The sequence below is a fragment of the Tauraco erythrolophus genome, chromosome 2, assembly GCF_009769465.1.
Source record: "Tauraco erythrolophus isolate bTauEry1 chromosome 2, bTauEry1.pri, whole genome shotgun sequence".
Taxonomy (NCBI): Eukaryota; Metazoa; Chordata; class Aves; order Musophagiformes; family Musophagidae; genus Tauraco; species Tauraco erythrolophus.
This window is the reverse complement of record NC_141466.1, coordinates 26,530,425-26,554,874: the sequence shown is the minus strand read 5'-3', so window position 1 is coordinate 26,554,874 and position 24,450 is coordinate 26,530,425. Positions and strand designations below refer to the sequence as shown.

The 24,450-nt window shown below is 37.9% G+C and overlaps 1 pseudogene; it reads left to right on the top strand.

Annotated features, from left to right (window-relative positions):
• The window catches only part of LOC147529163 (uncharacterized), a 198,618-nt pseudogene extending 175,364 nt beyond the window's left edge, over positions 1 to 23,254 (top strand).
• Positions 23,255 to 24,450: the final 1,196 nt, after the last annotated feature.

The following is a 24,450-nucleotide window of genomic DNA, read 5'->3' as shown; positions in this document are numbered from 1 at the left end:
AGTCTGTATATATCTTGTATTCATGTAATTCAATCTATATGCCTGTCAATATTTCTGATGCAGTTTAATTTCTTCAGATCACTTTCTTTCTGACATAATGCAGGCTTTCAGACGTTACTCCAATTTAGAGTGCTTAAACAATAATCTTATATTTTCCAAGATTTTGTGAAAAAATGTTTATATATTAAAAATAATTGTCATAACAATAAAAATATTTGTATATTAAATTATTTGGTTGTATTTTCTTACATTGATTCAAGTGCACTTCACAGTAAGCACACAAAGAATGATAACAATGATAATTTTCAGCTCTTCTTGTTCAACAGTGTATATTTATGTATCTGAGTTTTCCTTACTCAACCTTTCTGTTTTTTGTAAAGGAATAGTTAGAATATACACTTCTGTTAACATGATTAGAAAAATTGTTGTTAAAGACTATTTTCTATGATTTTAATTTTGTTTCCTCACAGTTTTTGACAGTTACTGTTTACCAGGGTTTCCCTGAAACTAACATTATTTATTGTTCAACATACACATTAAAATGTGTTCTATTTTAATATGTTAAAGCTGATGACAGAAATATAATTTAAGCAGAAATCTGTGCTTAACAGTGCAGCACATAGAACCTCAAAAACCAGATGAAACTGGAACTTCTATTTGAAAGGAAAACAAAGCCAGCAGTAATCTACCTCAATACTTACAGTTAGAGCTGTGTGATATTTTTGTAATGAAATTCAAACCCAAGTGCAGTTAATGTAGTGTAGGTTTTTGTTGTACAATCATGCTATAGTTTGAAACCTAAGCTTTCATGCTTGGTGGCTTTATTTGGCTCATAACCAGACCCAGAATTTTCAGCTGAAGTTCCATTTCAATTTTCTCATCCATTCAAATTCAGATCTGACTGTTAAGGAAAGTTAAGTCCTGAATTCCAGAGGAAAGTCCACTGACTTCACCGAATGCTGAAAATTCTGGGTTTCTAATCCTCTAATGTGAGCACTTCAGGTTTACTCAATAGCTTACTGACCTTTACTTAGCCGTGTACACATTTCAGTGGGAATTTTCAATGCTTTTTCACTAAAAATCGTGTTCGACAATATTTCCTGATCATTAAGACCTGTGTACCTAAAGCATAGACTGAGAACATCTTCTACAAGCCCAGAATACAAATCTATATCTTTTTGCATAAGGACAACCTCTTTCTTTCTGTTGTTTCTCAGATTCATGTGAAAGCCAGTTTTAATAACTCCTGGTATTAGATATTGCTGGTGAGTCTGACTAGTTTATTATGTATGGTGGTGATAGGATTTGATCATTCCTTTCCACTCTTTGTCCAAGAACAGTGCTCAAAGTGAGTGCAGAAGAAAACCCACTGAGGTTGATGGGCCATGTCTATCCACAAAAGTAAAATCCAAAAAGTCCCAAAATCTGCAGAATAAATTTTATAACTTTGAAGAGTGAATAGTTGCTCATCTGAGGACTTGCAGGGGTAAAATAATTGAAAAGAACAAAAATCTAAAATTAAAACCATGGTTACCTACTCACCATGACAGAAGAATTCAATAGTTAAACAGACTTTTGCCTTGTTCTTTCTTATAGATGGCAACTGAAGAATTTACCGTGCTAAAAATGTTAAAGGCAAAGATGCACTGGCAAAAATTGTAGTCTTTTACAAGGAAAGTGTCGAGTGATTTGATAAACTCATGTAAAGATGGAAAATAATTAAAAGTAGGTAGCATTCACTAGAATAAAATATGAAATAGAAGAGACGTTTGCAAGAATATGTGATGTAGATCAGTGATGGTTGGAAAATTTCTGATATGTGTCTGTTTTTAAAACAGGACCAAAAAGAGATCCTGAGAATTAAGACCAGTGCACTTCACCTTGCTTCTGAGGAAACTGATTGAGAGTCTAATTAGGGATAGACTACTTCAACACATAGACAAATATGACCTAATAGTGTCAAACCTGCACAACGTCAGTAAAGGAAAAGCATGCTTCTCTAACCTGCTGAAGTGCCTTGAAAAAGTTAATAAAATAGAAGATAAATGTGACCTGATGAACATAACTTATTTGGATTTTAAAAAAAATCCCTATAAGGTCTTTCATAAAAGACTATTAAGGAAAAATATAAGGTAAGGGGCATATCTCACAGTGGATTAAAAATTGAATAAATGATGTCAAAAAACTTGCACTGAAAGTCTTCTCCTAAGAGTGTAAAGAGGTTAATAGTAAGATGTCTAAAGATTCACATTGGAGCCAGCGTTACTTAATACAGTTTTTAATGATTTGAACATTGTATCTGCTAAAATTGACATGAATTGTTAGCTAGTCAAAGTGAGGGAACTGTGAGACTAGGAGAAACTGGTTAGCTGACAAGACAAACATTTTAACTTGGATAAGTGTAAATTTTGATACTCATTTTATGGGTTATTTTCACCTCCAGCACCATATTATATACTATGATATTCTAGTCAGAATAATTTATCTAGTTTCCAAGGATCCAGTAGATATCCATGCAGCATGGATATCATGAGGAGTAGTCAGGGTTACATGAGGATGAGGAATTCCCACCTGTCAAGTCATTCAATCTTTTGCTCAGAGTAACCAGGCTACATGGCTGTGTTTGTCATTAAAAAAAATCCTCCTTCATAAATGCTGAAAGGGAAGTCCTATTCCTGTTGGATCTTGCTGGAGTGTCTGTACTTTTTGAGGTGCTGTGAAGCTAATTACGGCACTAAGGAAATGACTGACACTACTCCCTACTGTCATCTGCAGCCCAGAAAGTTGTAAGCCATCATTGGTTTTCTTCAGAAGCTCTTATCTGTTACTCCTCACCACTCTTAATCCCACCTCCTCTTCATGAAGTGTCTGTAGGAGTTACCTTCAGTTTTGCATTTCCTTCTAGTATGGACATCCCTGCTGGCTGTCACCTACTGTTAAAGAGGATCAGGAACCTTTGCCTGATTAGCTTCAGTCAGGAATGACTAAGCTAATAGGTTCTGGGGTTTGGGTTTTGAGTTTTGTTGGAGTTTATTTCTTTGCTTTATTTTTTTTCCCCCACTCTCCTTTCTACACTGCATTGAATTTAAATCTGTAAGATTGTTTAAAACACTACCCACTGAAGTACCATGTGGTGAGACCATGACCTTATATTAAACACACCGTATGTAAGATACTCAGTTCATGCGGTGCTGCAGGTGTCACATCCACTCTGTCGAAACTGAAGTCCATTCAGGTTTTTTAATGGCAGAAAAGTGAGAGCTTACAGATGATGTCTCCTTCAACACTGCCATGGGTTCATCCAGTTTTAGTACGGGCACAATGAAGAGAATCTTTTGTGTTGCTTTCTATAATTCTTCCTAAGAAAATCTATTTTACCATTGCTACTGAGGTAAAAATGCAATCTTTGTAAGATACAACATTTTGGACCATGAGTAAACATAGTAAGAAGAAAAGATGATTTCTTGGCAAAAGTATGGAAATAAAACCACTAAAAAACCACATTTATCTGGATCGATAACTCATGCTTTTAATATTTTGTGGAAAATATTAATAGAGTTCTTTAAATAAAAAGAACTAATGTGTTTTTTTCTCTTTTGTTGTTGCAGCCCTGTTTGTATTTACATCCAGTCATTTATTGCCCATTAAAGAAGTAATGCTATGTTAATGTAAGGGAAAAAATCAATGCTACTCAGATCAGTAGCTGTGGGGAAACAGTGCAGCAGCTGGTTTGCAAACAGCAAGCCCACATAGATCAATGAAATTACAAGCTAAATCTGCTGATGCTCACAAACTGCTCCAGCATTGTGATGTCTAACCTTTCTCAAGTTCAAGATCTCTGGCAAGCCAGCAATAGCTAAATGGGGAAAAAAAAAAAAAAAAAAAAAAAGGCGAGCAAGAAAGAAACAAAGAAAGAACATAACAGGCTGGCGGAGAATTTTAGCATGATATGTAATATTCCACTTTTGAAGTTATCAGTATAACTGCATGTTTGTAACAGATATAAAAGCCACTGTAATCTCCCAGTGAGCAAAGCTGCGATCTACGCGCTCTGGAGATCTTCCTTAAGAATGTTCAAATCTGTCACATATTACCTTGAACTGTAACACTGGAGGGGTAGGGAGCACTTCAGTAATGCGGCTGTTAATGTGAATTCCAGAAAATAATTTATCAATGAGCAACTCTACGGCATCTGCCATGTGCAATGTCTTTTATTTTATGGCATGGTTTTAGCCTTTAAAATGATTCGAATTTTGTTAACTTGTAAATTAAACATGCAAAATATTTGACTTGTTGAATGCAAGATTCATTTGCATATTTTATGCTATTTGCGTGGTAAGGGAAGGAGCCCCTTTTACCCCAAGGAAAACAACACTGGGATTTATCAGTATCATGTGAATAACATGCCTTCAAATGATTATTTTCAGGGCCATCCTCACCCTATTTGTACTAACTTTTAAAACATAGCATTATTTTTCAGGCGTTAATCATCAAGAAAACAAGGGGAACCAGTCTCTGAAGATTGCTGTCAAATGGAACACATTTTAAAAAGGGAAATAGATTCATTCTAGAAGTAGGAAATAAAAAAGCATCTTGAGTTTTCTTCAAATATTGACACATGTATTTTGTGGGGGGACAAAATGTGGACTTTGCAAGTATACAGTTCTTATTGTCTGCTAATCTCCTGTTGCTTTACAAATATTAATTATGCGTCACAGTTTGATTCTGTTCTATTGTATCTGTTTTGCAGGTTGAAAATAAAAAAAAAATTGAGAGGTTTGGAACATTTTTTTGGTCTTCCAGAAAGGAAGTAGCAGAACAGAAAATGGAAGTCCAGTCCTTATTAACTGTCTTCTGCAATTGTAGGCTTGCAATATTTTACAAACCAAGAACGTTCAAGAATAAAAACAACGGTGGAGTGAAGTGTGATTATATCTTGTACTGTCAATTGTTTCTCCTGAAACGACCATTTTGGAATTTGACTTATAAGTTGCTTTTCTTCTCTAACTTCCTCAGATACCTAATAATGAAAAAAATTAAGGAATGTTTTCATTTTGAAGTGTTAGATTCTCTTTTGTTTATAGGCCTCCCCAGATACCGCCTATTTCCTTTCATTGCTGATCTTTGTGTCAATTTGTTACTTTACAGTGCTGCTCAACAGTGCTGCTGGGAGGATATTTCATCCTTGATGTGGAGGGAAGACTGATTGTGCAGTAGCCATTATAGGTGGCTATTCACAAAGTGAAAGTTGACTGTATACGTTAATGCTGCTGGTGGTGTGGGCACACTGATGGAAATCTCTCCTTGTACTCCACTTATTGACTAGGAATGCTAGAGAGATGCCCAGCAGAGGCTGGAGTTGCCGCTCCCAAGCCTGATCCAAGGTCCACAATGATTGTGGGGAAACACCAGCATTTTCTCATAGGGTTATAGGTCAACAGCATGGATGTGCTCACATTCAAGATAGGAGTTCTGAGAGCATTGGCTTCAGATTTTATCAAGGTCTCCTTTTTTATTTGGACCTTATATAGAAAACTCTTGTGAAAATACTGAAACTGCTGAGACACGTCTGACCTAAACCAGAAGGGACTTGTCCATAATAGCATGACCAGGATTTTACCAAAGGTCTTTTCTAAAGCAAAATACCAATTTGTGATGAAGACTTTGTGTTCGTCAAAAGTAAATGAACAATTGTCTACAAGGAAAACTGTTACCATGAAGAAATTGAGATGAATCAACTATGGGAAGAAAAGAAATGAACCCACTCTGTGTGCCTAGCTCAGGTTTGCTTTGTCCACCTGACAAGCAATACCAGCTGTTATTTTGTTTGTCTTTTCCATGTGTAATAGTTTGGCAATCAAAGTATAAACCTTGCGCATCATAAAGATGTGTATTATTGTAGTGGAGAAACAAAAGGGATGATTGTGGGGGTGCAATTGCATTGTTCAGACTTTTTTATTATAACAAAAACATCACCATGCCCAGAGATCCCCAGCAATAATTCCTCTTGACTGCAATAAGTACCTACTTTTGAGGAAGAGAAAGCTGATGAGCTGCAGGCTTCCCTGCTGCTAAATTCATCTAACAACCCACTCCTGATGTTTTCTACTTTAAAGACCAATAGGAACTTTATAGATTGGTTGGATGCTCTTCTTTTCAGTCTAGCTCAGATCCTGAAACTTTTCTGTTGATCTGAAAAGCATGATGCAGTTTGGTTACTAAAGAGCATCAGATCTGAGCATTATTCAGCTACACTATCACACCAACTGTGGGGATACATGCAATTTTATAGAGATTTGTGACCATAGTTCCACCTAATCACCCTGAATGCAAAGGACCTATGAGTTTTGTAGTTTGGCCATATGCCTTCATCTGTGCTACATGGTGAGAGTTCATCTCTACAAGGATAGAAACCACAATCCTGAGATAAGCATCCTGAAGTATCTCAGAGCTTTAAATCTGGGCTCGGACCAAATCTGAATTTTGAGGCTTTGATTTCTATCTTGGTCATCATTTCTGGCGGTGATCAAAATGAGAAGTGAGAAATTAAGATCTGTCTCAAAATTTTCTTTGAAAAAGAAAGATCAGTTCCTTCGACAAATAGGAATATGGGTGGGCAATCTTTTTCTCTGTTGTCTGTTATTGTCAGCAATGTGTATGTCCGAAATCAGATCTAGATGAATAAGTGCTATGACAAAAGCTATGCTTTTATTGTATAGGAACATTTCTGGAAAGTACAAGCAGATACTATGAAAAATACTGTTTTGAAGAGACAGCTAGGCCTCTAACCTTGAATAGCATATACATGAGGTGCTCATTCGGGAAGAATAAAAGGTTTCACATCTACCCGTTGATTGCTTAAAAAAAATATTTTTTGAGAAATATGTGTGTAAAATTCATATAACTATATGGAATTATGTGTTGAGACATTAAATCTGTTTGTATAGGAACAATAAGATTTATATTAATCAAACATCAGTTTTACTAGTAGACATAAATGAACTCATAATGCCATCATTCAAGATGTAAGAAAAGCTGTACTGCCTTTTACAGCTTAAGTATAATTTTTTCCTGAACGCTACAGAACATGTTCCTGTTCTTGGTCTATGCCAAATGTGTGACTAAATGCTTCTTGGCCCTTCTGCCAGCTTCTTCTCACACTGCTGTGGTTTCCCATCATGTAGTGACCTGCATGGTCAGGAATGCCTCACAAGCCTTTCTGCTCAAGCGTCAGCAGGTTGGCAAGGGGAGAGGATGTCCTCATGCTTGGTGTGCAGCTGAGCTGCTGGGATAACTTCTCCAACTGCTCTCATTTAAAAGATCCTTCTAGAGTTTGGTAACGGTGTTATATGCCATGATGGAGCCTATTTCTCCTAAAGTGCGCCTCTTTCCGCTTTGCTTCACTGCTGGCAAAGAGCACTTAGAAGTACTTTTCTGTTATTTTCACCAAAGTAATCTTAGGGTCTGTAATGGCTGATCTTACAGACACCTTCCTTTCCAGAGCATGATTTTCCACTTACACGGAGCTGGGTTTCCATTCTGCCTTTTTGTCAATATTCTGCATTTAAAGTCATTGGTTTCATCTTCGCCAGTGGCTCAGCAATCTTGATCCCATAGTGAATGGGAAAAACATTACAGAAAGGGACAGCGCCGTCCTTCTCGTCCTGAGCAAAGTTTTGTTCTGCAGCAAGGCTAATTTGCAGCGAGAGAAATTCAGATATAAATAAACAGATGTGATAGTTTGATGGGGGGGGTGTTCTGGTGGCAGGGGAGGGGATTTGCTCCCTGTGCCACCAGATCTGAGTCCCATCCCCCCCCCCCCCGGGGGAGGTTGAGCCAAATCGGCGCCTCTGCGAATTGCCCTATTTAAGTTGGGACAAAGGGGCGGGAAAAGGGCTTTTTGCTCAGGAGCGAGGAGAGAGCAGGAGGGCGCTGCCCTCGCTCCCGGCTCCCGGCCGGGCGACTGCCCGGGCCCGGGCCGGAGCCATGTGCTCAAGATGGTGCCGGGGGAGCCGCATGGGGGACTCGGGAAGCACCTCGCTCCCGGGGTGCCCGACGGGCCGAGCTCCCCTAGAGAGGATTAATATCTAAGAGAAAACAACCACAACGACCGCGTCAGCCAAGATGGAGCAGGAGGAGGTGTACTGGAGCTGAAGTTTTCCCTTGCAAATCGGTGTGAGATGGCAGGCGGCCCCCCTGCAGCCAGGGTGTACTCGGCGGAGCAGAGACCCACTTGTGGCCCGTGGAGAAACCCACGTTGGGAAGGAGATGCCTGAGCCCGGGAGAGGTCGTGGAGCAGGGGATGCGCGACCAGGTACTGTTAATAATAGGGCATGGGATGCACGACGAGGTCGTGGAGGCATCTGGAATCCGTGGGACGACCCACGCCGACGCGAGTGGCAGCAGCTCCCTAAGAGGCCGAGACTGGTAAAGTCCGAACTGGTACAATCCATGGGAAAGGATTGCAATCCTGCGGGCAGGACTCACGTTGGAAAAGTTTGGGGACTTTTTTTTCTTCGTGAGTAGGGGATCCACCGAAGCAAGGGAAAAATGGTGTAAAGGCTCCTCCTCCTTTAAGAAAGGAGCGGTAGTTAACAACATGGATGAACTGACCTGCACTCCCCATTCCCTGTCCCCCTGCGCCGCCGGAGGGGGAGGTTGTGCCAGGAACGAAAGGAAACGGGGTGGGGAGGTGTTGTTTTAAGATCTGGCCTTGTTTTCTCTTTTCTCCTCTCAAGTAACCGGTTTCGTTCCCTTGTCTCCTGTTAAGTAACTGTTAATAAATTGTTTTGTTTTATTAAGAAAGCCTGAGTCATGTTTTGCCCGGGACCATGCTTGGTGGGTGCTCCCTCTCGGTTCTTGTCTCGACCCTCAGTCCAAAAAAAACCACGACAACAGAGATATAAAAACATTGCCTATACAACTTTGACAACTGAAAAATAGCTTTAAGAGATGTGATGAGTTAAATATGTGTTGTAGATTTATAATACTAGGGCTCGTTTCTCTGTGTCTCTCTCTGTCTGTCTCGCTGTGCACAGCCTGTCTTCCTGAAACTGGAAATTAATGTGTTGGATGGGCTTTGACATTCATTTTCATCACTCCCATGCTTAGCACCCCCAACCAACTTTCTGATAATGAAGTTCATGTTAGAAGGACATAGTGGACTTTCGTACATCAGACAGTCTAATTTGTGTGCAAGACCAGTATGGCTCACCTTACGTTTATTGTAGCAGCACTGCCAGATCTGCAGTGGTTAGTGGTATTATCAGCATTTCCATTACAAACCTCAGTATTTAGGGCTTAAAACTCAACTGTTGCATTTCAGCAGTGGTGCTGCTTGATACATGCTTAGTCAGCAAGAAAAATATTTTACAAATTTTACATTTAAATTGTTTTAGCACTTTGATTCTTTCATTGCAGGTGCCTCAAAAATGCCAAATAACATGGGGATATGGGAAACAAGTAAGTTTATAAGGCTTTCCTCGCAAAAGTTGAGTCCCAAAAGTGGTTTAATTGTTCCTTCAGTCTGCCAGTTTGTGTGTGGTTGATGTGTTTTATTCCATTAACATAGGCACTTACTCTATCATAAGAATAGCAACTCTAGGCTGGAGAGTCTGGGTTACTCAGTAACGACAATCTCATTGACAACCATTCTTCCATTGCTAAGATTTCCATGCTCACCTGATGATGAGCAGACTTGGACCTGTTCAGGTGCCAAATCTGTCCAGCTTGCTTCATTTCATATGTATGAAAGTTTGCCTTACTACTCAATTTAACAAAGGGGTATTAAAACTGGACATCCCTGAGCATCTGCTACCTCTATCAAGTCTTCAGTTCTGTTTTTTTTCCTAAATTTGCTTTAACCTTTAAAAATGTTGAGAGGCCACCATCCCTAACCTAATAGATGAATAGACGGAACAGGTTCACCTTTATTTTACCCTTAGCACTATCTCTTATTTCTCTCAGAAGGTTTGATGGAATTTTTTTCAGTGTTGCCATTATTTCCAGTCAAGGTACATTATGAGCTGCTACCTTGCTGCTGGCGTGTTATTTGGGCTGTAAGATGGTAAAGGTTTCTGTGTGGGGCAGCTGGCCAAGTCAGCACTCCAGGCAAGAAGCCAAGGCTGTCTTCTTTCTAGTGTTGCTGCTTTCTTTCCTTCCTGGTACAGGATTTCCCTTCTTCTTAAACTAATACAGAAAGACTATTAGAAAATTAATCATACCTCAGGTGTCTTGGGGAATATACTTGATTTCCTAGTCACTAATGTGTGAAAATCTTACACTGGAATAATGCTATATGTCAACCTGTGGCAGTATCAGGGAAATATTGACAGCATTTCATTAATGAAATGCTGAGCTTGAATGACCTGTAGGCTGAAAATTCAGGCTACATATATTTAAAATAGTCTCTCAGATACCATTTGATCTAGGGTTCCTGAATCTACAAGTGTGTTGTCTCTGTGGTCAGGAGAAAAAATAATATTGCATTACTGTAAGAAATGCTTGCCCAAAGATTTCTCATGTTGATATGATAGTAAGAAGGGGCTTTTTAATTTTATAGGGCTTTTTTTTTTTTTTTGTAGTCCCGTGATAAGGTTCCCAATAGGATCTCCCTAAATAAACTGAGTATATGGATGCATGCCACTGATTTTAAGCTCCTCATTGTGAATTTCTTCATTGATTATATCATTTGTGTCTTTATGCTAAATTCATGGCAGAGTAACCATTATAATCTAGAGATGATGATTACAAAAGGATTGTTTTCCAAAGATTGTTACTGACAAATTTTACCTGTGTGTCTTCAAAAGCATGAAAGAAAAAAGCCATGAGAAGCCAACATAAGAAGTGCAAATTAAGCAACACAGCAGAAATATTAATTAAAAGAGGTTAATTGAGTTGGGGCAGGGTGGTGGGAAATGCTCTAATCCTCTGCCCTGCCATGTGATGTTACACTCCTTGATCATTCTCAGGGCCAGGAAAATAAGGGGTTAGAAGTTACAGTATGGAGGAAGAAAGACGATGTAATCAGCATTTTCATTTCTTAGTATTTTCCCACTTTCCAATGGGAAGCAGAGTGCTTGTGTAATCTGTTTTAAAAGCAGAAGAGTGTACATGTCCATGATTCTATGATACATAGCACCAGAATCTCTCCAGAGTGTGCCAGTCCTGTCTTGCACAGTAAATTCCTATGGCCAGCCCCACAGGGTAGCGGGGATGATAAAATAATTAGCATAGCCCTCAACAGATAAATACATTTAGAGAGGTTCCTTTTTACTTTTGGCCTTTCTTTTGAAATTAATTTCCCTTATTTGCAACTGCAAGTGTTTTGACCCTCTCTTTGATAAAGCAAAGTAAGCTCATTCTTTTATCCTCAACTTTGTTTTCTTAGTGACCTGATAAATATGAAGTTTTCTCTTCCCCAAGGAGCCGTAAACAATACCAGAGTGTACATGATCATTTGTAGAATCCTGTCTCCCACACAATTCAGGAGTTTGCAATAATCTACTGTGTCTTTCTTCACTACACTGTATAATCCTGGCTGTTCAAAGAAAATACTTAGTACTAGAGTTTTCCACCTCTCTGCAAGTAATAGTTAACAACATGTAGATGGTGTGAAGCATGTAATCTTCATAATCTGTCACTGAGATTCAAATCTGGGGTAAGAAATGTTTAATCCACCACAGCTGTATGCAAACTCCATTCAAAAATTACAGAAAGGTCCTATGTCACAGCTGGAAGGCTTCAGGCGGCTCCAAGCAGACCAATGTTCTAATGCGAAGGCTTTAGGCTCTACTCTAAGGAAGGCCCACACTCCTCCAAGGCTCAGGAGAAAATGCCTCACCCTTAGGAGTAAACGCCCTGCCTTAAATAGTCAGGAGTCACATGGTTTGCTAGATGGGTCAAGGCTATTGGTCACTTGACCATCCATCTCCCAGAGTGATTGGCTGAATGCTACAGCACCTGTTTCAAGGTAACTTTCCCAGTGTAACGAGCTACAGGTGTTTCTTAGTTAGCCTGCATAGGGAAAGAACTTTCACAGGATGCTGCAGCAGCCAAAAGGTTTCTCCACAGTCCTAAAAGCTGACGATTTCTGAATTGCAGTCAATTATGAGAAATAATTAACCTTCTAATAAACTGTCCCATTTTCTGTCAAAATTATTTTAGCATTTTCATTTAAATCCTTGTTTATGGACCCATAAGACCAAGCTTTTTAATGTATAAGAGTTAATATTCTTACTTGCAAATTTTTGTCACAATTTTTAAACCAAAAAGGTTTCTCTGCCAGCTATTGGTATTGTGGACACATGGCTTTGTTTCACTGTCATATAGCACTTGGATGACAGCTGGGATGTTCACAGTCCGGACAGTAGAGCATTTTACATCATGACTGCAAAGACAGCAGCAAGAGATTTCATGCACTATTCTTCTGCACAACTGATAATTTTTTTTTTTTTTTTTTTTTTTTTTTTTTTTTTGGTAGTGGTGGGCTGTAAAATGATTCTTCACAGCAGAGATAATTGTTGTGGGTGAGTAAAATGCTGATTCTCAATTAACCGGTATGATAGAAAAGCAAAGTCCCAAACTAAACAGCCGGATTAAGGCTAACGATCTAACAGGAACCTGATTCACAGCAACACACAAGAGCTGCTCTGCCATGTCTCGATATATATATAGGGAACTAAGCAGAGAGTGACAACTTAACTTGGAATTTGTTTTCCTTTTCCTCTGTCAAATTTGTTGAGTTTCTCTTAACCCTTCAATGCTGCCAACTGGTGTTTTGTCAGCTACAGTTTTAGGAGAATGTCAGCACATTCTTGATGATTTTGGTTACCATGGATAAGTGTATTTCTTTGATTTTTCTGGAACATGGTATATTAATAAACAGGGTACTTTACTTACTCTGTTATACACAGGTAGTTTCTGCAGCCTATTTATTCCTTTTAATTTTGATGGAACAAATATTGCAGAGTGTGAGGCCACTTTAAGGACTGTCAAACTTCTGCCAACCTTTAAAGGTCAAAATCAACTGTGACACCTACAGTTCAAATGTAATTAGTTGGAGATTTACTGGGATTTTATGCCAATCTCCCAGTAGCTTAGGAGTGACATAGTATCTAACCTTTTGGGATCCCAAGAGGAGTTCAGGTGGATGTGAGGATAAACAGTAAAATATACTAGCTAGCATGCTGCACCTTTTAGCAAGTCATCGTTCTCTTACACTGTGCAAGGAACAAGAGTGCATTCAGTATTTTTTTAAAGCAAATAACCCACTGGTCTTCGACATGGCCATCTAGTACAAAGTTGATGTATTTATTTAAAGCTTAGCTCATTCTGTATGTTCTTGGATCATTAAACTGAAGGACTCGTACAGTCGTGATTTTTAATGAAGCGTGTTTGAATAATTATGCTAATTTACAAAGCACTAGAATCAAATCAAGTGATCAAAGTTTTCATGATTACTATCATGTTTTTGTAACTCCCCCCATCACTGATTTCTGGATAGACTCGAGCCCTGGCTGCTTTTTTGTCATTTATTTAGAAATTGCCACTAATCAATGCAGAACATTAAAAAAAAATTTACACTAGAAAAGAAGCACATTTTGCGTTATGTCTCTATAGTGGACTTTGTATGAGTTTGAAAGTAATATAGCTCCAACAGACACCAGCCTAAATACAGTCTACAATCAATACTGTATTCTGCCTTGACAGAAAGCTGAATTTTTATCTGTTAAACGTGTGAGCTTGGGGCAGCTCTGTGTCTGAAGTAGTTTAAATCTGAAATGTGATGTGCTGCAAAGAAAGTTGATTGACATCTTTGTTTATTGAAAAGTATTACATGAACAACAAAACACGGCCAAATACAGAACACTCTATTGCAAAGTGCAGCTGTGTTATTTTTCAATCCTATGTGTTCTGCCCCTTTGATGCCTGTCTGATGTAATAAAACCGCAGGATATAAACTAAACAAGAATCTTCTTTGATTCAGTAGTAAAAAACTTGGACGAGAGTGAGATATGGAGATATATATTGGTTGCAGGGGTTTGGAGAATTTCTTTCAAAATCAGTTGTTTTTTCGGTTTAATGTTTCTGAATTTAAAAATAAATTAAGATACATTTAATAAGCAAGTTGTCTGAGGCTGCTTGAAGTATTTTTAAATATGCACTGGAAGAGGGGAGAAAAGAACAATGATGACTAATCTTAAAGCATTAAACATGCAGAATACAGAATTAAGTTACATTTAAATTTCATGTTAGAATAATTATGCTATTCATTGACATTTCCCATGTTTTATTAAATCTTTATTATGTCGAGGTAAATAGAGGTTAATTCTGCTGTTACCTCTTCCAATAAAGTATTATCTTTAATCTTGCATTAATGAAATAGTAGTAAATTGCACAATGTGGGTAATCACCATAGACTAATTTAGACCATTCTAAAATCTTGTCTTTAGAGTACAGTGCAGTTAAAAATAGATGTCACAAGAAAACACGAAGTATACTGTAACTTAAAGGAAAAAGTATGTTTTTCTCTTTTAGAAATTTATAGCTACATTTCCTCAACACATTGACTTATTGGCAATATATATTACAAACTTATAGCTCTGCTCTTCCTTCTCGGAGTTAGTTTGTCTTTAGTTACTGTGTAAGCTCCTTTCACTTGCCTCTTATACAGCAAAAACTATTAAGTAGAAGTGTTTTTCTTTAGCACTTTATTGTAGAGTGCATACTTTGAGTATTTTTCCATGGTCAGCGTAGAACGCAAAGTCCCATGTCCTTGATTCCTGTGCATCTCTCTTCAGTCATAGCTACCTAGTGCTGCTCGCCAAACTACATACGTTCCCAAAACACGATGGCCTTAAAGCAGGGAATAGTCAGACCTATCCGTCTTTTTCCATCAAAGCCACATCCAGCACACTGAATGGATCAACTTTATCAGGGAGGTTGGTGCTCTTCTTCTTCAGAGGAAATTGACAGAAGAAATTTACAGGCCTTCCTGTGTAAAGTGATACAGCTTATTCTTAGCTTTTTGTATGCTTGTACCTCTCATATCCAAAAAAGAAAAGCACCATGTAGTGTAAATGCAAGATGTTACCAATTTTTTCTGTACTTTAAAGCCAGGAATGGGAAACTGTTCCTTGATGACATAAGTTGGATCCTTTAATTTCATATGACCCATAGATGAATTCTTCTCCATTGCTATTCAGTAAAATTACAGAATCAGAGAATAACAGGATGGCAACTTGTGGTCATTTCTTCTCATCTTTTTATTAGTTTAATCTTTGTTTTTACCAAACTATGAAATTCTCGGTTGAGTTTCAACAGATTTACATAACAAATTGCTCCTCTCTTTCTCCTTGTGAATTGCTTTTCCATTTTGTAGCTTCTGTGTAAATTCATTTTCAGACCCACAAGTAAGTAAATGGTCAGTTACATTTTGCCATGAACTCTATTTCATTATCTGGAGTGTCCATAAAGTCATTATTTTAAAAGCATGAATGTTAATAGATCTGTAAAAGGGATTTACCAAACAGCTTCAGTGCTGGTAGGAAGAAGGAACTCATTTGGAAAGTGGTCCTGACCACCAAAGAGAGAGTGGGATAATTCTGGACTTGTGTGTTAGTACAGCCATACGATCAGAGGGCTAGAGAAGACTTCCCGTTGCACCCAGGACTAAGTTGCCAGACTTTCTTCTGGTGTGTCTTTTCAAAATAAAACCGAATTGAGAAACACCTGAGTAGCCAACCAAAGTTAATCAACTAAGCCTTGAGAGATTTCCAGTGAATCAAATTTCAAAATAATTTTTTTTTTTTTTAAATAATAACATTATGGCAATTTTTTTTCCAGCCCTGCTAGACTACTATGAGTGGTTATAGGGTGGTAACATGCAGTCTGAATTAGATATTTCATATGCAAATTCTGTGCAATAAAACTGAAAGTGTATGAGACTTGTTTGGATCCAGGATTATTCTCAGACAAAAACTGTGTATTGAACCTTTTGCTAAAAATCTTGTTTGCCTGAAATATATCCTAACGCATTAACTCCCACGATTATATTGAGCTGCACTACAGCCTTTAAAGACAAAGAGAAGTTGAGCGGACACAGAAGTTTTTGAAAGAAACTGGTTGAAGCTTACTGTGTTTGCCCCAGCTTCTCTTTGGCATACAGGAACTCTTCACACCTGAAATTCAAAGGCAAGTCCCTGAGATGCGACATTGACTGAAAGGGGAGGAAATATTTGCATATATTTTCAAGAGGTGGTTTATATGGTCCCACTTTTCTTTTTTTTTTTTTCTGGCTGTGGGATGACCAGAAGCAAGATTTTGCTTGTCGGACGTGTTTTTAGGCAAAGAGCCATTTCCCTTATTGTTTTACAAGCTCTGGTGCCAGAGAGGTGGTACATAAAGTCTCAGTAAGTATTGAAAGCCATTTTTAAAGTGGAAATATTCAAAGCATGCAGAAGTCTCTAAGCGTCTGTTCCAGGGACACATTAATGCATTTGAAAGGATATTAAAGCTTAACACAGAGGGGAAAAAAAAAAGTCCTAGTGGCAAGATGTAAAACTGCTTAACAGAATTACATCCAGAACTTTGTGTATTTGATCTGAAAAAGTAAATCATCTTACAGTTGCTCACATTAAAGCCGCATGTCGGTTTGGGAGCTTTTAGGATCTTGGACAGGTTTCGTTTTTCTGGTTCACGTAAGCTGTGTATGTATTTGTGCAACTGCTGAACCTCAGATCAGGATTTCTGGTGACTCCATGCACTGTTTGAGGATTTGTCTAATGCGCAAATTTAAGACAATCATTATGTATAGTAAAAAATTATCATCCACCTTTTCCCCCAGTACTCAGTTGCTAATAGCGGTCACGGCTCGATTAAGAATCCTTCTCAGTTTAATGCTTCCAATTAACTTGCATGGTTTTGTGGCAGACTTGATGGCCTAGATAAAGCATATGCTCTTCTGAGAAAGATATCAAGCTTCATTTCTGGACTAAGGGATAAGGGAAGCCATGAGCTGTGGCTCAGCCCAACCTACTGGTCGATTAGGAGTGTCATTCAGACTTGAGTGACTCTAGACTCTTCTTTGGAGGAGGATTAGATTAAGATGTGGAAAAGTGGAGCACTGAGACAGAGTGAAGGCATATTGCAACAAAGACAGTGGCTTGAGACTTGTGGGCTTGTGCCCTAGGTGGCCTCCAGTTGGTACATCTGAAAGGAGGTGAGGGACTGGTAAGGTCCGGAGCGCCAGAGGCAGAGGCCATGCCTGCCCAGCACAGTCCCATGTGGGCTGTTGGACTGTCGACTGCAGAAGCAGGCAAATCCTAGATATGTTATGAAAATCTGTCCTCTGAGATAAGGTTGATTTTGGTGCAAAAATAAAAAAATGAAGATTATGAAAAATAGAAGGCTATAGAAAGAATAAGCAAAGCGAAAATTTATCCTTGGCTGCCTGTTGCCTTGGGCCTCATGATTTAGAGATTACAGTGAACTCAGCGGCCAGGGGACAGACATACTATGGGTAGAAAGCATAAGTCCTTTTTTTCCTTAAGGAAAGGAAACATGGATACTTTGAAATGGCAATCTCTTGCACTATGTGAAATAAATATGACAAATGAAAAGGAAAGAGCAAACTGATTACCCTAATATTAAGAGCATGAAGTGGAATTTATAAATATCTTTGTGTGTGCAACACCCAATCCTGCACAAGGCATGTTAATGCTTGTCACAGAATTTGAAATTCATCTAATCAGAATGAAGCCTTTGAGAAGTTTCACACCTGCAAATGCATCAAGTGGCTAAACCTTACAGTCTTTCACCGTGCTATGACCTACATATCTCATTACACCACAGTGTTCGCTACATTCGCTGCAAGAACATTTGCATGGACAAAACCATGATTACTCTCGTCTACAATGAATGCTATATAACAAACGTTAAAATGTGTGCTATATGTATATGTAGTATCTAACTTAGGTTGTCAATTACATTTATTCTTAATTCTACGTGATATTAAATATCAATGGTTTAAAGTCACTTTAGCATTTCCACTCCTAAATAACCTTTTTTTTTCAAAGATAAATTGATGATATCTTATGTATAAGCACAGTGCTTTCATTAAATAGGAAAAGAAATATTTCTGTACTTAGATGAAAAACAGTTATAAACCCTCTTTCCTTTTTTAGACAATGGGAAACCTGTAGCTACCTAAATGCTTCCGAGTGTTAACAATTTCTGAATGCCTAATGTTGACTGCTTTAATGATGATTGTTCAGTACCCATACAAATGTTTTGGCACTGAGTAATATCTTGTTTGTTTGTGTGGATATAATCTGAAGGCTGCCACAACATCTAATAAAACTGTTTTCACTCAGAGAGGCATATAGGCAGGAAAAGAGTGCTGCTAAAGCACACAGCATCCAAAAAGAAATTCACCACAGCCCATAATGAACATACACCTCCTTTATTTGACTTCGGGTAAATTTGTTGGCTGTTTATAAAACTGTCATTCAATGCTTTCCCATATATTCTAGTATACAGGTATGGTTTAAGATGAAATGTGCTATATCTGGTCTTACTGCTGCAATATCTTACTTAAAAATATTCCTAAAAATAACTCAGCAGAGAGTACAGCAGGGCAAAGTGTTGAGATCTCTGTGTTTATGCACATCAGGACTGTAACAGTTTCATATCTTTAATGCTCTTAGGGAAGAAAACTCCCAGTCTCCAAGGTCACCAATGTCATTTCTAAGGCTAATCAGCAGGGATTTAATGAAAAACCTTTGCCCTGCAGTAGTCTCGGGTTCAAGTCAATCCAACCTTTCTATGAAAGCATTATGCCACTGATGCAGGACTCCACCCAGCTAAATCACCTGCTGCAGTCAGATAGTAAGATATAGATGGCAATGAGGAAATTTTTTTCTTTGCAGCAAAAAATTGTACACATACATTTGTATATAAGTGCATCAACATTTAGGTATGCGCACATATATCTGTATATATCACAAAAATTATATGTTTTCACAGTAAATGGAAGTAAGAACTGCTATTTATTACTCAGCAATTGAAGTTAATATGCTGTTCTTCTACATCTGGAATAGACAGGAAGTTTAATAATGAGGCAGGTTTGAGATTCAAGATTCTCCAGAATGTAGACTATTCAACTACTTAGTATAGTATACAGGAATTTGATGTAATCGTACAAATATATACATATCCATTTTCTTCATTTCTAGTGAGGCAAAGACACTGTGGTCCCTAAAGGAGATCTTTTTTTTTTTCCCCTGATATTTTCAACTTTTTTTTTCATTCCTCAGTGGTGCACCAAAAGGGAGAATTATTTTATCTCTGTGGGGGCCTGTGAATTTCATGCAATGTGAACTTCTGTGAATAGAGTTCAAAATGCATTAGAAAAAAACAGGTTAATTTTTACCGTAAGAGGTTGAACTGCCCTACTGTGGCAGTGTGAAGCGTCCAACAGATAACTGTTGGGGACTGAACTCCTAGGAGCTACATAGAGTATAATACTATTTACTGTTTTAATTGTGGGCAAGAGCTCTTTTCCTTTGTTGAAATCTGTAGTGCCCCTTAGAATAGAAATAGGATAATACTTCAAAATATTCTGCTTAGTATATTTTATGTCCTTAATTTAATGTTTTTACTTTCAGATTTGTTTGTATTCAAAATAGCAGTAATTGACAGCTGAAGTTGAATCATAGCATCTGGGTTGTAGACTATTCATGACATCAGTGTATTTTTACTGCTTGAAAACATGCCCTCAGATCGTCACGAAATGTCACAGAATTTGAATAACTAGAAAAAGCAGAGAGAATTTATGCTGCCATTGCTCCAAACACTGCACGCTGTGTATGCTGATGGTGGGGATTTAGTGACAACCTGGCCCAGAGGAAAGGCATGAATGGGATTTCTTATCACTCACCGCCTTCTTCTCCTTCTCCTCCTCCTCCTCCTCCTCCCCCACTCTGAAGTTCAAACTAGTGAAGAGAAAAAGACTTTAGGATTTTGAGTGGTATGTAGACTAAGAAGGAAAAATAGGTTTTTAGTCTGAGAAAGGTGAAGAACCCTTTCAGAAAAACAGAAGGATCTCTCTTTGCTGCCTTCAGAGGTCTTTATTGAATACTGTGGGTTTACTACACGCTTCTGTCAACTGTTCAGACACTTTGACAATGTTTCATCCTGTGAGGGTCATACCCCAGGACTGAAAGACATTGTTCTTAAAGTATAGACTAATACATTTATTTCTGGTTTCGAGGCTGTAGGCATTTTGTCCCTCAATATCCTCTCTCAATTTATGAAGAACATTTCCATTATAAACCTCAAGGCAAATATATACATATATTCAGACCTACACATGTACTAAGCTGAGGACCTAGCTGGGTGATTTAAAGGGGAGCCAGGAAAGCCAGCAACTCTGACGATCTTGGAGCCCAAACTTCTCGATGGAAAGAGGTGCAGTCTAATACTCCAGGCCAGAGTGAAGTCTGTGAGACATCACAACACGTAATTACGTACTGGCCTCTAGGAAGCAAGAAACCAATGACAAATACTACACATGTAATGACTGCTTTGTTCTGAAATAAAAACAAAATTGTGTTCTGAAGTGTCTTGAAAAACTGAAAAGTTCTTACTTGGTCAGATATTAGGGTTTGTGGTTTTTGTGTGGGGTTTTGGTTTTTTTTTTGCTTTTGACGAGAACCTTGAAGGAAATCTGATGAATTTTCTTAGTCATTTAAAAAAAAAAAGTTGATAGTGAGATATTTCCTTATGAAAATTTGCTCTAATCTCGGGGCAACTTCGCAGAGTGGAAAGCAGTACAAATTTGGTAGCACCACGGTCCTTAAACTTCAGGTATATCTTTTATTAGTCTTGTTAAAAGCTGTTTTGATCTGGCTGAGTTATGAGGCTCTAAGGATGCATTCCTGAAATGTGCATGTTGATTCTGAACTAATAATTTTCCTTATTAATCTCTTAAAACGTCGTTTGGGTTCATGGGTTAACTAAGCTAGCGAGATTCATATTCAGTGCATGCCCCCCACAATATTCTGTCGGTTCTGGCTTGTGTAAGTTTTCTTTTTTTACATGTGTATGCAATTTGGTGACAACCATGAAGAGTCCTGTGATATCAGAGTCATATTAAACAGTGTTTTTACTGTGTACCTTCTGAGTGTCTTAGTTGTCTTCTGCTCACTTGCCTGTCTCTCTGAAAACCTACTAACTACTGAGAAATGAGAAAACTCAAACTGTTATAGAACTGTTTCCTAAAGAATATTACATGATGTAAAATAAGCAAAATTATTGTTTGGAAAAGTGTCAGGTTTAAGCTCAAATATCTTGTAGCCTGATCTCAGCTGGAAAGGGAAACCTAGATATTTAATCATTATAAATCTGCATCCCTCCTGATGCTGGTATAAATGGAGTACTAGAGAGTACGGCCCAGACGTCCAAGTATCATACAGAAGTCTGAAATTTTCACTTTTGGTGTCTGTTTTTATGCTTGGAACATTACATGATATTGGACCTTATAATAATACCATTTGATGTAAAAATCTATTTTAGGTGACTTTTAGAAACCTTTATAAAATATCATACTTCTATCTGCAATTCCGGGCACTTAAGAGAATTCATTGCCAATAATTCCTTAAAAATTTTAACCTCCTTTAAATGCTTCTAAAAGATATTTTGAAATAAAGATATTTTGAAATATGCCTAGAAATTCACCATTTACCGTTTCCATTTGTTACTTTGGAAAAATATGTTATTTGTGCTGAAGAGCATGAACTCCTATGGCCTAGGGTTTTGATTGCACTTCCTCTCTAATTATTTGTAGAAAGTGTGCTCACTAGGAAAGTTAGTCAATGACCAATTTTAGTGTGTAGTTTCCATCATTCAGTGAAAATCTAGCTAATTTCTCCCCAAAACACTATTTAAAACAATGTTTGTAAAAAAAGAGCAGCTTTTTGACTTGGAACTCACCATCTTTTTCACAAAACCGTCAGAAGCTGTTACTATACTGATGAACATGTGGTGACAACATTAGCTATAAAACCCCTTTGAGAGTTGCTGGAAAAAAGAGATCTCTAGATTCAAGTAAAACTTACTGCTTTGTTAGCCCAGCATGAGGAATTCCTGATTCCTCACTTGTCTGCTGTGTTTAAATATTATAACTCAAATATGCTTACATAAAAGCTTATTGATTGGAAGAATCACTTGCTTTTTGTGCATTAGTTAATCAGGCTGCTGTTTTGAAATCTGTCCAGGAACCCACAGTGGAACCTTTCCTAATCCATCTGTTTAAGTCTCAAATGGTTTCACTGCTCCACTCACTTACCAGCACTGCTGGAATGTTAGTGCTTTATGATTAAAGGATATTGTTGTTCTTTTCATCCATCATCCTGGAGTTTGCTATTAATAATACAGTTCTTTCTTTTTTTTTTTTTTCCTTTCTTTCTCTTTTTTATTTTTTATTTTTGGCTGTTTCCTTAAAAAGCTGCTTAGCTTTTCTATTCCTCTCTGTCTTGTTTTTCTCCATTCAGATAGGTCATTTTCAGCCACTTAAGTTAGAAGGGCAAAAAAATATAAATCGCATCAGTTCTTCCTGGCAAGTGTCCACTGCCTTTCAATATTTGAAAAATAAATGGGAGAAAGACAAAAGAAAATTAAGCTAAAATGTGAGAGAGGGAAAGGTGGAATTGTAATAGGAGACATCGAATTGTACAGAACTCTCTGTGATTCCAGAAACATGTATGAATTATTGCTCCGTACTTGTAGTAAAATCTAAAAGCATTTTTTTAACAACTCTTTGTGATTAAATTATATTATGGGGAAAAATCTTAGGTTTAATTTCTATTGAGGCATGCTATAGTGCATGAAAATGTGCTTACTGTTCTTCTGCAAAACAACCAAGTTATATTTGGATATAACTGCTGATTACTGACATTTCAGATAACACAAGGAACCTTTCTGGCTTTTCTAGCTCTCTCCAAAGAAAATAGCACTTAAATGAAGCAAACAATAAGTATTTTATTTTTTCCTTTATAGGAGGATAAAGAGTCTCACAGATATTAAAGGAGACTTATTAATCAGGATGTTGTGAAAGATCTGATGCCAGCTTTGGTAGAAGGGGAGAAGTGTCATCTTGAGAGCGTTTCTCTCTGGGACAGGAAACCAATGGAGCAAAGCCCTGAGAACATGCTGCGACACTTCATATTCAATCCACAGCCCCATAAAGAGATGAAAAATGAGCCTTGTCCAAAGCTCTTACCTCAGCACCCAGTGGCAAAAATAAAATGTGAGCTTGGGACTAGGTCTCTTTGAAGCTGAATTTTTTCTTTTTTTTCTTTTTTTTATTTTTTTTTTAAAAAAAACAACCTGCAACAAGCTTCTGGTGGTTACAGGTATTGATCGTCAGAAAGTAATCTGTTCAGGTTTGGGGGCATGCCAGACCGAATCCTGGAGTACATTCCTCCCTCTCCAAGGACATGTTGAGCTTTTTATACTGTCCACACTGGCTCACTTGTCAGCTGTCTAGCTTCTTTGTCTTTGCTTATTTCCCAGTTTGTGGGGACCATATAATTAAATATCTCTTAAAAAAAAAATATATACATTGCTACTCTAGAATTTTCTGCCAGTGCCAAAGGTTTTTTACCCCATTTTTTTAACCCTCATTTTTCTTCTATAATCATTATTTGATTCCCTCTGGCTGCCTGCTACTTATTTGTAGTAGTACCATTCATCCATTGAGACCTTTCCATCTGTCACACAGCTTTGCTTTCTCTCCCCAGAAGCTTTCTTCTCCTACTGTGCCATGCTTGATTTTTTGGGTTTAGTTGCATGTTTGTATGCTCTTTTTAGTGTTTTTAAAAAAGCTTCAGTATTCAGAACAAATACAACAAGAAGAGAAAAAAACCACATAGCACAAGAGCAGCTCAAACTCAACATTGTGCACAGAGGCAGGATGAGGAGCCTGACATTCTGATCAATTAAGGAATCAACAAATACAGACAGTGTATAACTGGTGGCCAGACTCTGCTCTCTCTGAATTGTTGTTGTTGCCTTCAAAATCTTTCCAGTTTTATGTTAGATAAATAGATGATGTCAGGAAATGTTGCATTCCCTTTGCTGTATTCACTCCCTTGGGTGTATTGATTATAAAGAATATCTGAGGAAAACCAAACATACTGAGGTGCAATACTGTGATTGCTTAAAGGAAAGAATGTTTTAAAGGGCTGAACAGTCCCTTACTAAAACAAGACTGGGGTCACATCTTAACCATTTAAAATTAAATGAGCAATTTTCATATGCAGAGGTTGGATATTAAAAAAAATGCAGCACTTGTTAGTGTTTCCCTGGTGAAATGCTGGATGGGCTAAAGCCAGCAGCACAGCCTTCTGAGGGACTGGGTTTGCTCCATTTTGTGTGTCTTCAACTGTT